General features: G+C 39.0%; 1 pseudogene; it reads right to left on the reverse strand.

Annotated features, from left to right (window-relative positions):
- Positions 1–8,023: 8,023 nt before the first annotated feature.
- Positions 8,024–10,972, reverse strand: LOC100470698 (annotated as a pseudogene).
- Positions 10,973–11,205: the final 233 nt, after the last annotated feature.

Below are 11,205 nucleotides of genomic sequence, written 5' to 3' on the forward strand. Positions count from 1 at the left end.
GTGCTCTTTTTCTAGTTTTTTATAGTATTTTAGCTAATTGACTTAAGACCTTCCTTTTGTATTGGATTATAATTCACATATACTATTCTATTAATTTCATATTATAACATAGTGATTGAACATTTGTATGCATTGCAAATTGATTACCACAATGAGTCTAGTTACCATCTCTCACCATACATAGTTAATATAATATTATTTACTGTAAATTTTATTGTATAATATTATTCCCCATGCTGCACATTAAATCCTCATAACTTATTTATTTTGTAACTGGAAGTTTGTATCTCTTGATCACCCTCATCCATTCCACACACACACACTACATTCTCCTCTGGAATCACCTCTCGGTTCTCTTTATCTATGATTCTGAGTTTTGTTTTGTTTGTTTGATTGTTTTATTTTTTAGATTCCACTTGTAAGTGAAGTCATACAGTACTTGTCTTTCTCTGACTTCTTTTACTTAGCATAATATCTCCAAGGTCTACCGATGTAGTCATAAATGGCAAGATTCCTTCTTTTTTATGTCTGAGTAGTTTTGCATTGTATGTATATATGCCACATCTTCCTTATCCATTTGTCTCTTGATGGACATTTAGGTTGTTTCCATATCTTAGCTATTGTAAATAATGCTGCACTGAACATAGGGGTGCATCTATGTTTTTAAATTAATGTTTCCTTTTTCTTTGAATGGATACCCAGGAGTGGAATTGTTGGATCATATGGTAGTTCTGTTTTTAATTTTTTGAGAAACCTCCCTACTGTTTTCCGCAGTGGCTGCACCAATTTACATTCCCACCAACAATGCATGAGGGTTCCCTTTCTCTACATCCTTACCAACACTTGTTATTTGTTGTCTTTTTTGTAATAGCCATTATAACAGGTGTGAGGTGATATCTCATTGTGGTTTTGATTTTCATTTTCCTGATGATTAGTAATGCTGAACGTCTTTTCATGTGCCTGTTAGCCATCTATACGTCTTCTACAAAAATGTCCATTCAGATTCTCTGTCCATTTTTCTTTTTATTTTTTTTTAAGATTTTATTTATTTATTTGACAGAGAGAGACAGAGAGAGACGGAGCACAAGCAAAGGAAGCGTGAGAGGGAGAAGCAGACTTCCCACTGAGCAGGGAGCCTGATGCAGGGCTCAATCCCAGGACCCTGGGATCATGACCTGAGCCAGAGGCAGACGCTTAATGGTGGAGCCACCCAGGTGCCATTTTTCAATCAGATTGTTTGGGTTTTTTTTTGTTGTTGCTGTTGTTGTCATTGTTATATGAGTTCTCTATGTATTTTATATATTAACCTCTTATCAGTTGTATGATTTGCAAATATCTTTTCCCATTCATTAGGTTACATTTTTGGTTTTTTGGTGGTTTCCTTCACTGTGAAAGCTTTTTAGTTTGTTGTAGTATCACGTCTTTATTTTTGCTTTTGTTGCCCTTACCTTTGGAGTCAGATCAAAATAATAATTATTAATAAAATAAATTTTAAAAACTGCTAAGACTGATGTTGAGGAACATACCACCTGTTTCCTTCTAAGAGTTTTATGGTTTCAGGTCTTACATTCAAATCTTTAATCCATTTTGAGTTCATTTTTGTGTATGTTGTAAGAAAGTGGTTGTTTTACTCTTTTGCTTGTAGCTGTCCAGTTTTCCCAGCACCATTTATTGAAGAGATTGTCCTTTCTCCATTGTCTATTCTTGCCTCCTTTGTAGCAAATTAATTGATCATATACGTATGGGTTTATTTCTGGACTCTATTCTGTTTCATTGATTTATGTGTCTGTTTTTATGCCAGTATGATACAGTCCTTTTTTTAGCATAAGCATTTACTGTTTTAATTTTTCTTATAAACACTGACTTAACTATATCCCACAAATTTTCATATGCTGTGATTCATTTTCATTAAGTTCAAAATATATTCTCATTCTCCTAGTGATTTTGATTAGGGTGATAGCTATGGAAGTGGTGAGAAATGGTAAGATTTAAGATATATTTTAAAGATATGTATGTAAATTGAGATGAATTGATAAGGAATGAGAAGATGAAACACAAGTTTGACCTTCTTCACAATTTTGTTATGGCTGGCAAAATGGGATAGCATTTCACCTGATTTTGGCAGAAGATACTGAGATTACTTTCAGTTTGAGGGTTGCACATTTGGGAGAATATGCATGGTCTAAGACCCTCAGAAAACATGTAAAAATTGCACCTTGGTACACTGAATAATGTGTGTAAACTACCATAGCTAAGAATGAGAATATTTTGATAGCTTGATGGCTCTGACAAATGGTAATATATAGACTTATCCCTCGTGATATATGCTGTCACTGAACTGCTTGAACTAGCTTAAATCCCTTCACAGCAATATTTCATGTGGTTGGATTTGAGTGCTGAACAAAGTTTTCACCATATATATACCTTGTCCCCAACTTACCTTTGCAGTATCTTCCCCATTCTGTCCTCAATGCAAAAGTCCATTATGCTCCTTACCATTCCCTGGTTAATGGCGATTTCTACATTTTTTTGATAATCCCCCTGCCTCCAAAGCTCTTCTCCTTCTGTTCCACAGGAAAAATACTTTTCACTCTTTTTTGTTCTGGGAATTTTCTCAAAAGTCACTTGATGTGAAAAGCATTGCTAAATCTACCCCTTCTGCTCACTTTCTCATCCTAGGTAGATTTTGTCACTTCCAGCCCTCTCCCCTGCCCCATACAATGGATGTCATTTGCTTGGCACTATGTATCACTTCTCCAGCGCCATCATCACTCTAATTGTGCATACTTGTATCTACAACACTACTTAGCATATGGTATAAAGTTCAGTACTAATAAGAATGGTCAGCATTGAGCCTTTTACAATGTACCAGACACTATGCAGTGCATTACCTAATTCATTCCTAACAACAAACCCATAGGTAGATCATCATTTTCTCACGTGAGAAAACAGAGCCTTACTATGGTAAAGCAGTCTTGCCAATGTTACTGCTGATATAGGCAGGGCCAAGATTCGGGTCCAGGCTATCTAACTTTGCAGCCAGGGCTCTGAAACAGTAAGCATAGTGCCTCTCCAGATGATTGGGAAATTGAGACAGAGAGGGCTCTAGAGTGTGTCAAGGCAACAACAGTGTCTCCCAGTATTAAGAGAAGTGGATGCCCTTTCACAATTTAGGATGAAGCTTTCTCTTCTGTGATGTCACAAATATACCCAAGTACAGCAAAAGTCACTTTTTCTGGGGAGTTAGATGAAACATACCAAAATTGATCATGAGTCTGTCTACTTAAATCTTTATACAATGGCAGCACATATCACAGCAGTTTCCAGTGAAATGCTCACCAATTTAGATTATGAGGAGATGCATATAGTCACTTGAAATACATCTTGAGAGATTTATGCATAACACTGTGAGTAGGGTTATCAAGTCCTGATTAGTAACTGGAGTGAGATAATCTCAGTGAAGGGAGTAGAGCCACGTTTAAGCATGAAAATAGGTTGGGTTGGTCCTCCTGCCTGCCTCCTGGAAATGGATCTTCCAATGGAAGAATGCAGGTAACACCCAGGTCAGGATGCATTTTCACAAAATCTGTTATTTGGCTAAAATTAGAGCTGCCGTTAAACCTTCCTTGAAAATCGAGCATATGAAACTGAGCTCAAATTTATTCAAGAAGAGTAAATGAAGATAATGAAGGTAAATTGTCAAATTATAATAAATTGTCTAAATGCAAATATCTCATCAAGCTTTACCTGCACTTCCAAGGCCAAGGTAAACAAAGGCCCTGGAAAAACAATGATCACTACAGAACTTTCTCCAAGTCAGGGAGTGGCAGCAGGTCTTTGTTTCATTAAAGCCCTAGAAAATTATATTTCTTCAAAAAAATAAAATGGAAGGAAGGTCCAAGTTTAATCATATAGCCTGTAGTATAAGAAAAGATGACTAATTGAAGAGAGTATCTTCAAACAGTATTTGCTTGTCCCACTTCAGCCTAAAGGTACTTCCTTGAAGTGTTCTTCTCTCACTCCCCTGACTTAGGTTAAATCTACTGCCATATGTTCTATCTGTACTTTCCCTCAGCAGCACTTAATTGTATTTATAACAATGTGTTATTTGTATGAATGTTGATGACTGCTCCCCCACTAGACTACAGGTTTTTCAGGAACAGATACCATGTCTCTCTCAATCACCATAAATCTCCAGTTTTTCACATAGGCCCGAGTTGACAGGTGCTTAGAAATTACTTGATAAGTAAGTGAATGACTATTGTCATCCAAACCTCAGATGGTGTAGAGAGAAAACATTAGTACAATTAACTTTTAAAACCAACATAGAGGTGCCTAGCTGGCTCAGTCAGTAAAGCACATGACTCTTGATCTCGGGGTTAGAGCCCCACGTTGGGTGTAGAGGTTACTTAAAACTAATATAGTCACTAAAATTAAGAGAGAAAATAAAATTTCTAATTCTAGAACCTTGGTCCACCTAAAGCCAGCAACACTGAGTCTACTTACAGTTTCTAATTAGGGCTTTTATTTATATCTGTGATAGGGGTCGACGGGGGGGGGGGGGCCTCTAGTAAGAGCTTTCCAGCCTCGCTCAAAAATGTTACCATGTTGAAAACCTAAAGAATCTCCCAGAATATTTACAACATAATTTGGGTTATTTGAACATAGAATTCTCCTAATGTAAAAAATTTCTGAATCAAAAATTGTTGTATCTTTATAAAAAACAAATTAGAAAAGTGAAGATATACCTAGGTAGGTATGTAAATGAGTTCAATTGTCTATGTTGTTTGATAGGCTAAACATGCAAAACACAAATGTTGTAGCTAATAACACTTTGGGCAAGCTATGAATTTATGGTATCACATACGTTGCAATTATTGATTTATGTAAGTATTACAATTTCTCTACTAGTGTAACAGATTTTAGCTTGAAAGGACCATAAACTGAGAGGCTCACTACAGTTTAAAGTTGGCAGCTGGCAAAGAGATGAATTTCAAGCCAGAAGAGAGAGTAGGCAGGAGATTCCTGCTGTTTCCTAAGGAGAGTGTCCCTGGGTGATACATCTGCTGTTGAAACATGAAAACACATTTCATTGTGGAATCCTCCACACATACTTAATCCAGATTTCTTAGATTTTAAGTTTATTTGGCAAAATGAAAAGACAAACATATTTCCTATTATTAAGAAAAAAACGCCCAACTCTTTTAGTAAATATTGACTTATGTGACTGGTGATGTCAATGTTCTAATCTCTAAAAGTGTGAATGTGTTACCTTACGTGGCAAAAGAGACTTGTCATATGTGAGTAAGTTAAGGATCTTAACTGGGATGATTATCCCGAATGATCTCAGTGACTGAAGGTACTCAGACGGGGTCCTTACAAGAGGGACACAGGAAAGTCAGAGATGTAGACGTGACAATGGGAGCAGAGGTGAGAGAAACGCCGCCGTTGCTGGAAAGGGGCCGCTAGCTGAGGAATGCAGGCTAGTGACAGAAGCCAGGAAAGACAAAGGAGGGATGTTCCCCTAGAGCCTTCAGAAGGGACACAGCCCTGCCAACACCTTGATTTTAGCTCTGTGAGACCCAGTTTCAGAATTTCAGAATTCTGACCTATAGAATAAGATCACTGAGGTTGTTTTAAACCACTAAGTATGTGGTAATTTGTTGCAGCAGCTATAGAACTTGAATACAGTTTATACTTATGTTATTAACCTCTATTATCTCTAGCAATAATTCCTTTCTGTAGGCTCATTTCCTTTACTGTGTATTTTATTTTTAATCTTACTTTAGTTGATGCAGTTTATCCAGGTGATCGACTGATCTGGGAAGGCAAGACACAGTGGTCAATAGTAAAGCCACAAGTAGACTATTTATTGAACATTCGCTTTATTTATGTATTATACTACATAGTCAATGCTATGCTTTTTTTATTTGCCATATTATCCCACTATTTTAGTTGCTATGAGGGCAGAAAAAAATATGCTAAGTTCTCTACTTCTCCAAGCTTACAATCTTGTTGGTAGAACTGCTAAACTCACACATAGTTATTTTATTACGGAACAACTCTAAGACCCCACTGCTTTTGTGAATTCTGATTAACAGAGTACCAAAAACAGAGAGTTACAGAATATTCACCCTTAAAAGGTAAACAACTGTTCTCCTGGTTCATAAAACTATTTTTAATTAATTATCATTTTTTTTAATATGAGTATAGTTGACATACAATGTTACCTTAGTTTCAGGTGTACAACATAGGGATTCAACAAGCTTATACATTATGCTATGTCACCATACAACTCTAGTACAGTATTTTTCACTATATAACTTACGCTGCGCCTTTTATTCCCATGACTTATTTGTTCCATAACTGGAAGCCTGTGTCCCACACTCCTCTTCCCCCATTTTTCCCATTCCACCACCCTCCCTTCTGGCAACCATCAGCTTGTTCTCTGTATTTATGGGTCTGATTCTGCTTTTTGTTTGTCATGAAACCGTTTCTATCATATAAGTCTCCTAAATAGGCTTGCATTTATCTTTACATATTTTCATCCAATTGTTAGGTTTTTCTTCTCGTCGCCAATGAAATCAAGACCGCAAAGGCAAACGTGGTCCAGAGGATGAGCTTTATTGCAAGCACCCTTGGGCGAGGTTCCGCGAGGAAAAGCGTTGAGTCGGGGAAGTCGCGTCCAGGGCAGGGCAGCGAGGGTTTTTATTGGGCACCGCTGGGGGTGGGGGAAAGTCTGTCTTGGAGAGTCGTGGCAAGGGTTTTATTGTACTGCTGGGGGTGAGGAAAGTCGGTAGGACGGGTTTCGGTTTCCCGCCTAGGTTTTGGTTTAAATCTTGGCAGGATAGTTGGTTATCTTGGCAGGAGAGTCGGCCATGTTGGGTGTCTTGGCCCCTTTTCTCTGCCAGCCCAACACCGATATTTAGAAAAAACCTTCTAGTAGAAGTTATTTATCCTAGAGATTATGTAAGTATCTTCATTTGATCCATCATAAGGTAACATAATTTCTTAAAGATAATGTTTTAATTCTACAGGAATTCTTTAAAGATTTTCATCTCATTTTAAAAAATATAATGAGTAGAAAATGAAGCCATTGTGTCAGAAGACAATTATTTTTATTATAAGTACCCAAACCAAAAATGAAGTAAAATATTAGAGTATATATTAGTCAGGATTCTCCAGAGAAACAAAACCAATGGAAGTGTACACACATAGAAAGAATTTTATTATAAGGAATTGATTCATGTGATTATAGAGGCTGGCAAGTCCAAAATCTGCAGTCTGGGCTGGCAGGCTAGAAACCCAAGAAAGCTGATGCTATGGTCCTGTCTGAAGGCCAAGAGTCCTTTTTGTAAGATCCCTTTTGATTGCATTAGATTCACTAGATAATTCAAGATCATCTTCCCAAGTTCCTAATCACGTATGAAAATCTCTTTTGCTGTGTAAGGTAACCCATTCACTTCTCAGTGGTGTATATGAAGTCTGAAGGTAGTCTGCTGGAGCACTGCCTCTTGTTCAGGGAGGTCAGTCTTTTTGTTCTATTCAGAACTTCAACTGATTGGATGAGCCTCACCCACATTATGGAGAAAACCAATTTAAATGTTAATCTGTTAAATGTTAATCTCATCCAAAAATACCTTCCCAGTTGGCACATAAAATTAACCATCACAAACCCACCCCTTATCAATTTGGCACCCATAAAGATCTTCTTAAACCATACTTAATCTCCTGATAAAGAAAATAACAAGGTCACAATTCTGTCTAAAATGGTACAACTATTCTGTATACAACTGAAAATACACTAATCTTTTCCCAAAACCATGATGTAAAGTTAACGATCCTTAAATTCTATGATATAAAGAAGATTCATCTTGTGTTACATAATAAAGGGATAAGAAAGGGAAGAAAACAAAGATATTATACACACAGACACACAAACACAAAGACAAACATTCATAACAAAATAAGGAGGAAATACTCATGACAATTACAGTCCTCCTTTCTGTAATTAGTCATATGGTTATAGCTGGTGTTCTTAACTATCTTCCACTACCCATTTAATATTATCTTTGCCTTAAGGAAGAACCTCAAATGGTCATGGTTTTTTTACCTGTTGGGGTGAACTAAATCTTTATGTCTGAAGGGTCTCTATAGTTCTCCTGCCTGAATTGGGTTGTTACAGTTTCCTATTGACTTTCCATCACAGGGCATGGTAATACTAAGAAATGCCCTAAGGAATGCCTATATACCAAACATATTATTCCTTACCTCCATTGTGGAGTTCTAGTCCAATTTCCCATTGGTAGTCAGGATCAATCACCCCAGTCAACACCATATCTCCCTGCTTTGCTTGTAGATCCAGAGGCATGAGGGGTCCGTGATAGTCAGATGAGAGTCTTAACTTCCAGTTCAATGGAATCATTGTTGTGTCTTCTAGTGGAAACATTTCTTCCTTCCTCTAAACCAACAAAGTATAAGATTGAAGGTATAGGAAGCAAAAATTCTGACAGTGGATCACCGGAGACAGTAGTGAATGTTGCCACTGTCCTGTGAATCCTAGACCCATGAATCCTGGCTATTGGAGAAATAGCATCATATATTTGACACCAATTCAGAACATATACGGCCTTTTGGAGAACCTTACTCTGCCCTGCGAGCTACTGCCAGGACCTGCAGCTGGCAGTCTTCAAAAGGCAATTCCACCACTCTGTCAAACCAGGGGCTTCAGCATTGTGGGGAAACATGGAAAGACAAGTGAATTCCACAAGCATAGGCCCATTCGTGTACTTCTTTTGCTATGAAGTGAATTTCTTGATCAGAAGCAATGCTGTATGGAATACTGTGATGGTGGTTAAGGCATTTAGTAAATCCACAGATGGCAGAAGTATTGCATGCTGGGAAGACAAAACTGTATCCAGAATGTCTGTTCCAGTAAGAACAAAATTCTGCCTCTTCCATGATGGAAGCAGTCCAATATAATCAATCTGTCACAGGTAGCTGGCTGATCACCCTGGGGAATGGTGCCATATTGGGGGCTCCATGTTGGTCTGGTGCTGCTGGCAGATTGGGAGCTCAGCAGTAGCTATAGCCAGGTCAGCCTAAGTGAGTGCAAGTCCATGTTGCTGAATCTGTGTCTAATTTCTATCTGTGCCACCATGGCCACTTTTTTCCGGTGTCCACTGGGTGATGATAGGAGTGACTGGGGAGCCTGACTGCTATCCACATCTGTCATTCCATCCACTTCATTATTCAGATACTCACCCTTTGTTTAGCATTTATATGGGACACATATATCTTCAGTTTTTTCTCCAATTCAGATAAGTTTCTCCACATACCTCTTATCCAGGTTCCATGTCACCAATTTCACAATCATGTTTCTGTTAAGTCCCTGATCATCCAGCCAAACCATTGGTCATAGCCTATGAATTAGTATATAGTTGCATATCTGGCCATTTCTCCCTCCAAACAAAGTGAATAACCAGGGGCACTGTTTGAAGTTCTTCCCACTGGAAGATTGCCCTTCACCACTGTCCTTCAGGGACGTCCCAGAGAGTAGCTGTAGTGCTGCAGCTGTTTACTTTCAGGTCCTGCCTGCACATCATGCAGAACCATCCAAAAGCAAGGGCTGTGTCTTCTCTGCCTCTGTCAGCTGTCATAGGGAACTCTCCATGAGGCCATAGGGGCATACTAGGAGAAAGACGGTAGTGTGGCAGAAGTGGGGACCACAGCCATGTAGGCCACATCATGTAAATGACTTGTATCTTTAGTACCTGCACAGGCCCAATGTTCTATATACCACGTCCATTTGCTAATGGAATGCTGCCCAACTTTATGGCTTGGTGCATCAGGTGAGTCATGATGGGCAGCTTATATTGCGTGGTAACTTGGTGGCCATGGTTAAGCATTTTGTTTTCAAAAAGAGAGTAATGATCTTCAGAGGATCTCAGAGCTTTGCTTCAAAATCCTAAGAGCCTGCATTTAACAGAGACTCGCTTATGCCTATTGGCCACTGACACCTCAAGCACCATTGGATCTGCTGAACAAGAAGACACAAGTGGAAGAACAGCTTACACAACAGCCTAGACCTGTTGGAGAACCTTCTCTTGCTCTTGGCTGTACTCAAAACAAGCAGTTTTTCATGTCACTCAGTAAATGGTCCAGAGTAACACACCCTATTGGGGTGTTGCCTCCAAACTCCAAACAGGCCCGCTAGGCATTGTGTCTCTTCTTTGGTTGTAGGAGGAGCCAGATGTAACAATTTATCCTTCACCTTAGAAGAGATATCTCAGCATACCCCACACCACTGGGCCTCAAGAAATTTCACTCTAGAAATTCAGGTAGAGGGCCTCTGAGGTTTGGTGTTGTTTTCAGCTTTATGAGGCATAATTGACAAATAAAATTATAAAATATTTAAAGTACACATCGTGGTAGATTCTGGAACCCAGAAGGACCCTGAATTCTTGTTGGATTGATTTCTCACCCTCTGACACACAAATGTCTTACAAGTCTAGAGTAGTTGCCATTTCTCGCTCACTAGGTCTAATAAGCATAATGTTATCGATAGCATGGACCAGTGTGATGTCTCACAGATGGCGAGAGGTGATTAAAATGCCTATGGACTAAATTGTGACATAGAGTTGGAGAGTGTATATGCTTGAAGTAGGACAGCGAAGGTGTATTGCTGGCTTTCCCCGTTGAAAGCAAACAGCTTCTGGTGGTCTTTACTAACAGGTATTGGGGGTAAAATAATTGCCAGCTCAACAGCCGCCTCCCAGGTGCCACTGGATATGTGAACTTGCTCAAACCGTGACATCACAGTTCCAACAGCAGCTGCAATTGCTCTCCTTGCACTGAAGCCTCCCAGTTCAGTGGGCACCATTACCACTGTTCGATAGGGCCTCTGGACAAGGATGACCACAGAGCTCTTCAAGGATACTGGTCTTCCCCTCACAAATCCATGTCTCCCCATAGTGGTAAAAGGAGTATCTTCTGTTCTTCCCTGGGGTGGGTAAGTTGGCCTTGAATGACAAATCCTCTCTAAGCTTCCAATCTCCCTAAGTTTTTTGAATTCATTCCTCTACAGTAAACCCAGGCAGGTGGGCATTTTCAGCTCACTCACACTGAGCCACCTCTGTTTCATCCAACCAATTAACCAAACTATTAGAGCCCCTAGCTGCAATATTAAATACAGAATCTCTGCTT

Source organism: Ailuropoda melanoleuca, chromosome 5, assembly GCF_002007445.2.
Source record: "Ailuropoda melanoleuca isolate Jingjing chromosome 5, ASM200744v2, whole genome shotgun sequence".
Taxonomy (NCBI): Eukaryota; Metazoa; Chordata; class Mammalia; order Carnivora; family Ursidae; genus Ailuropoda; species Ailuropoda melanoleuca.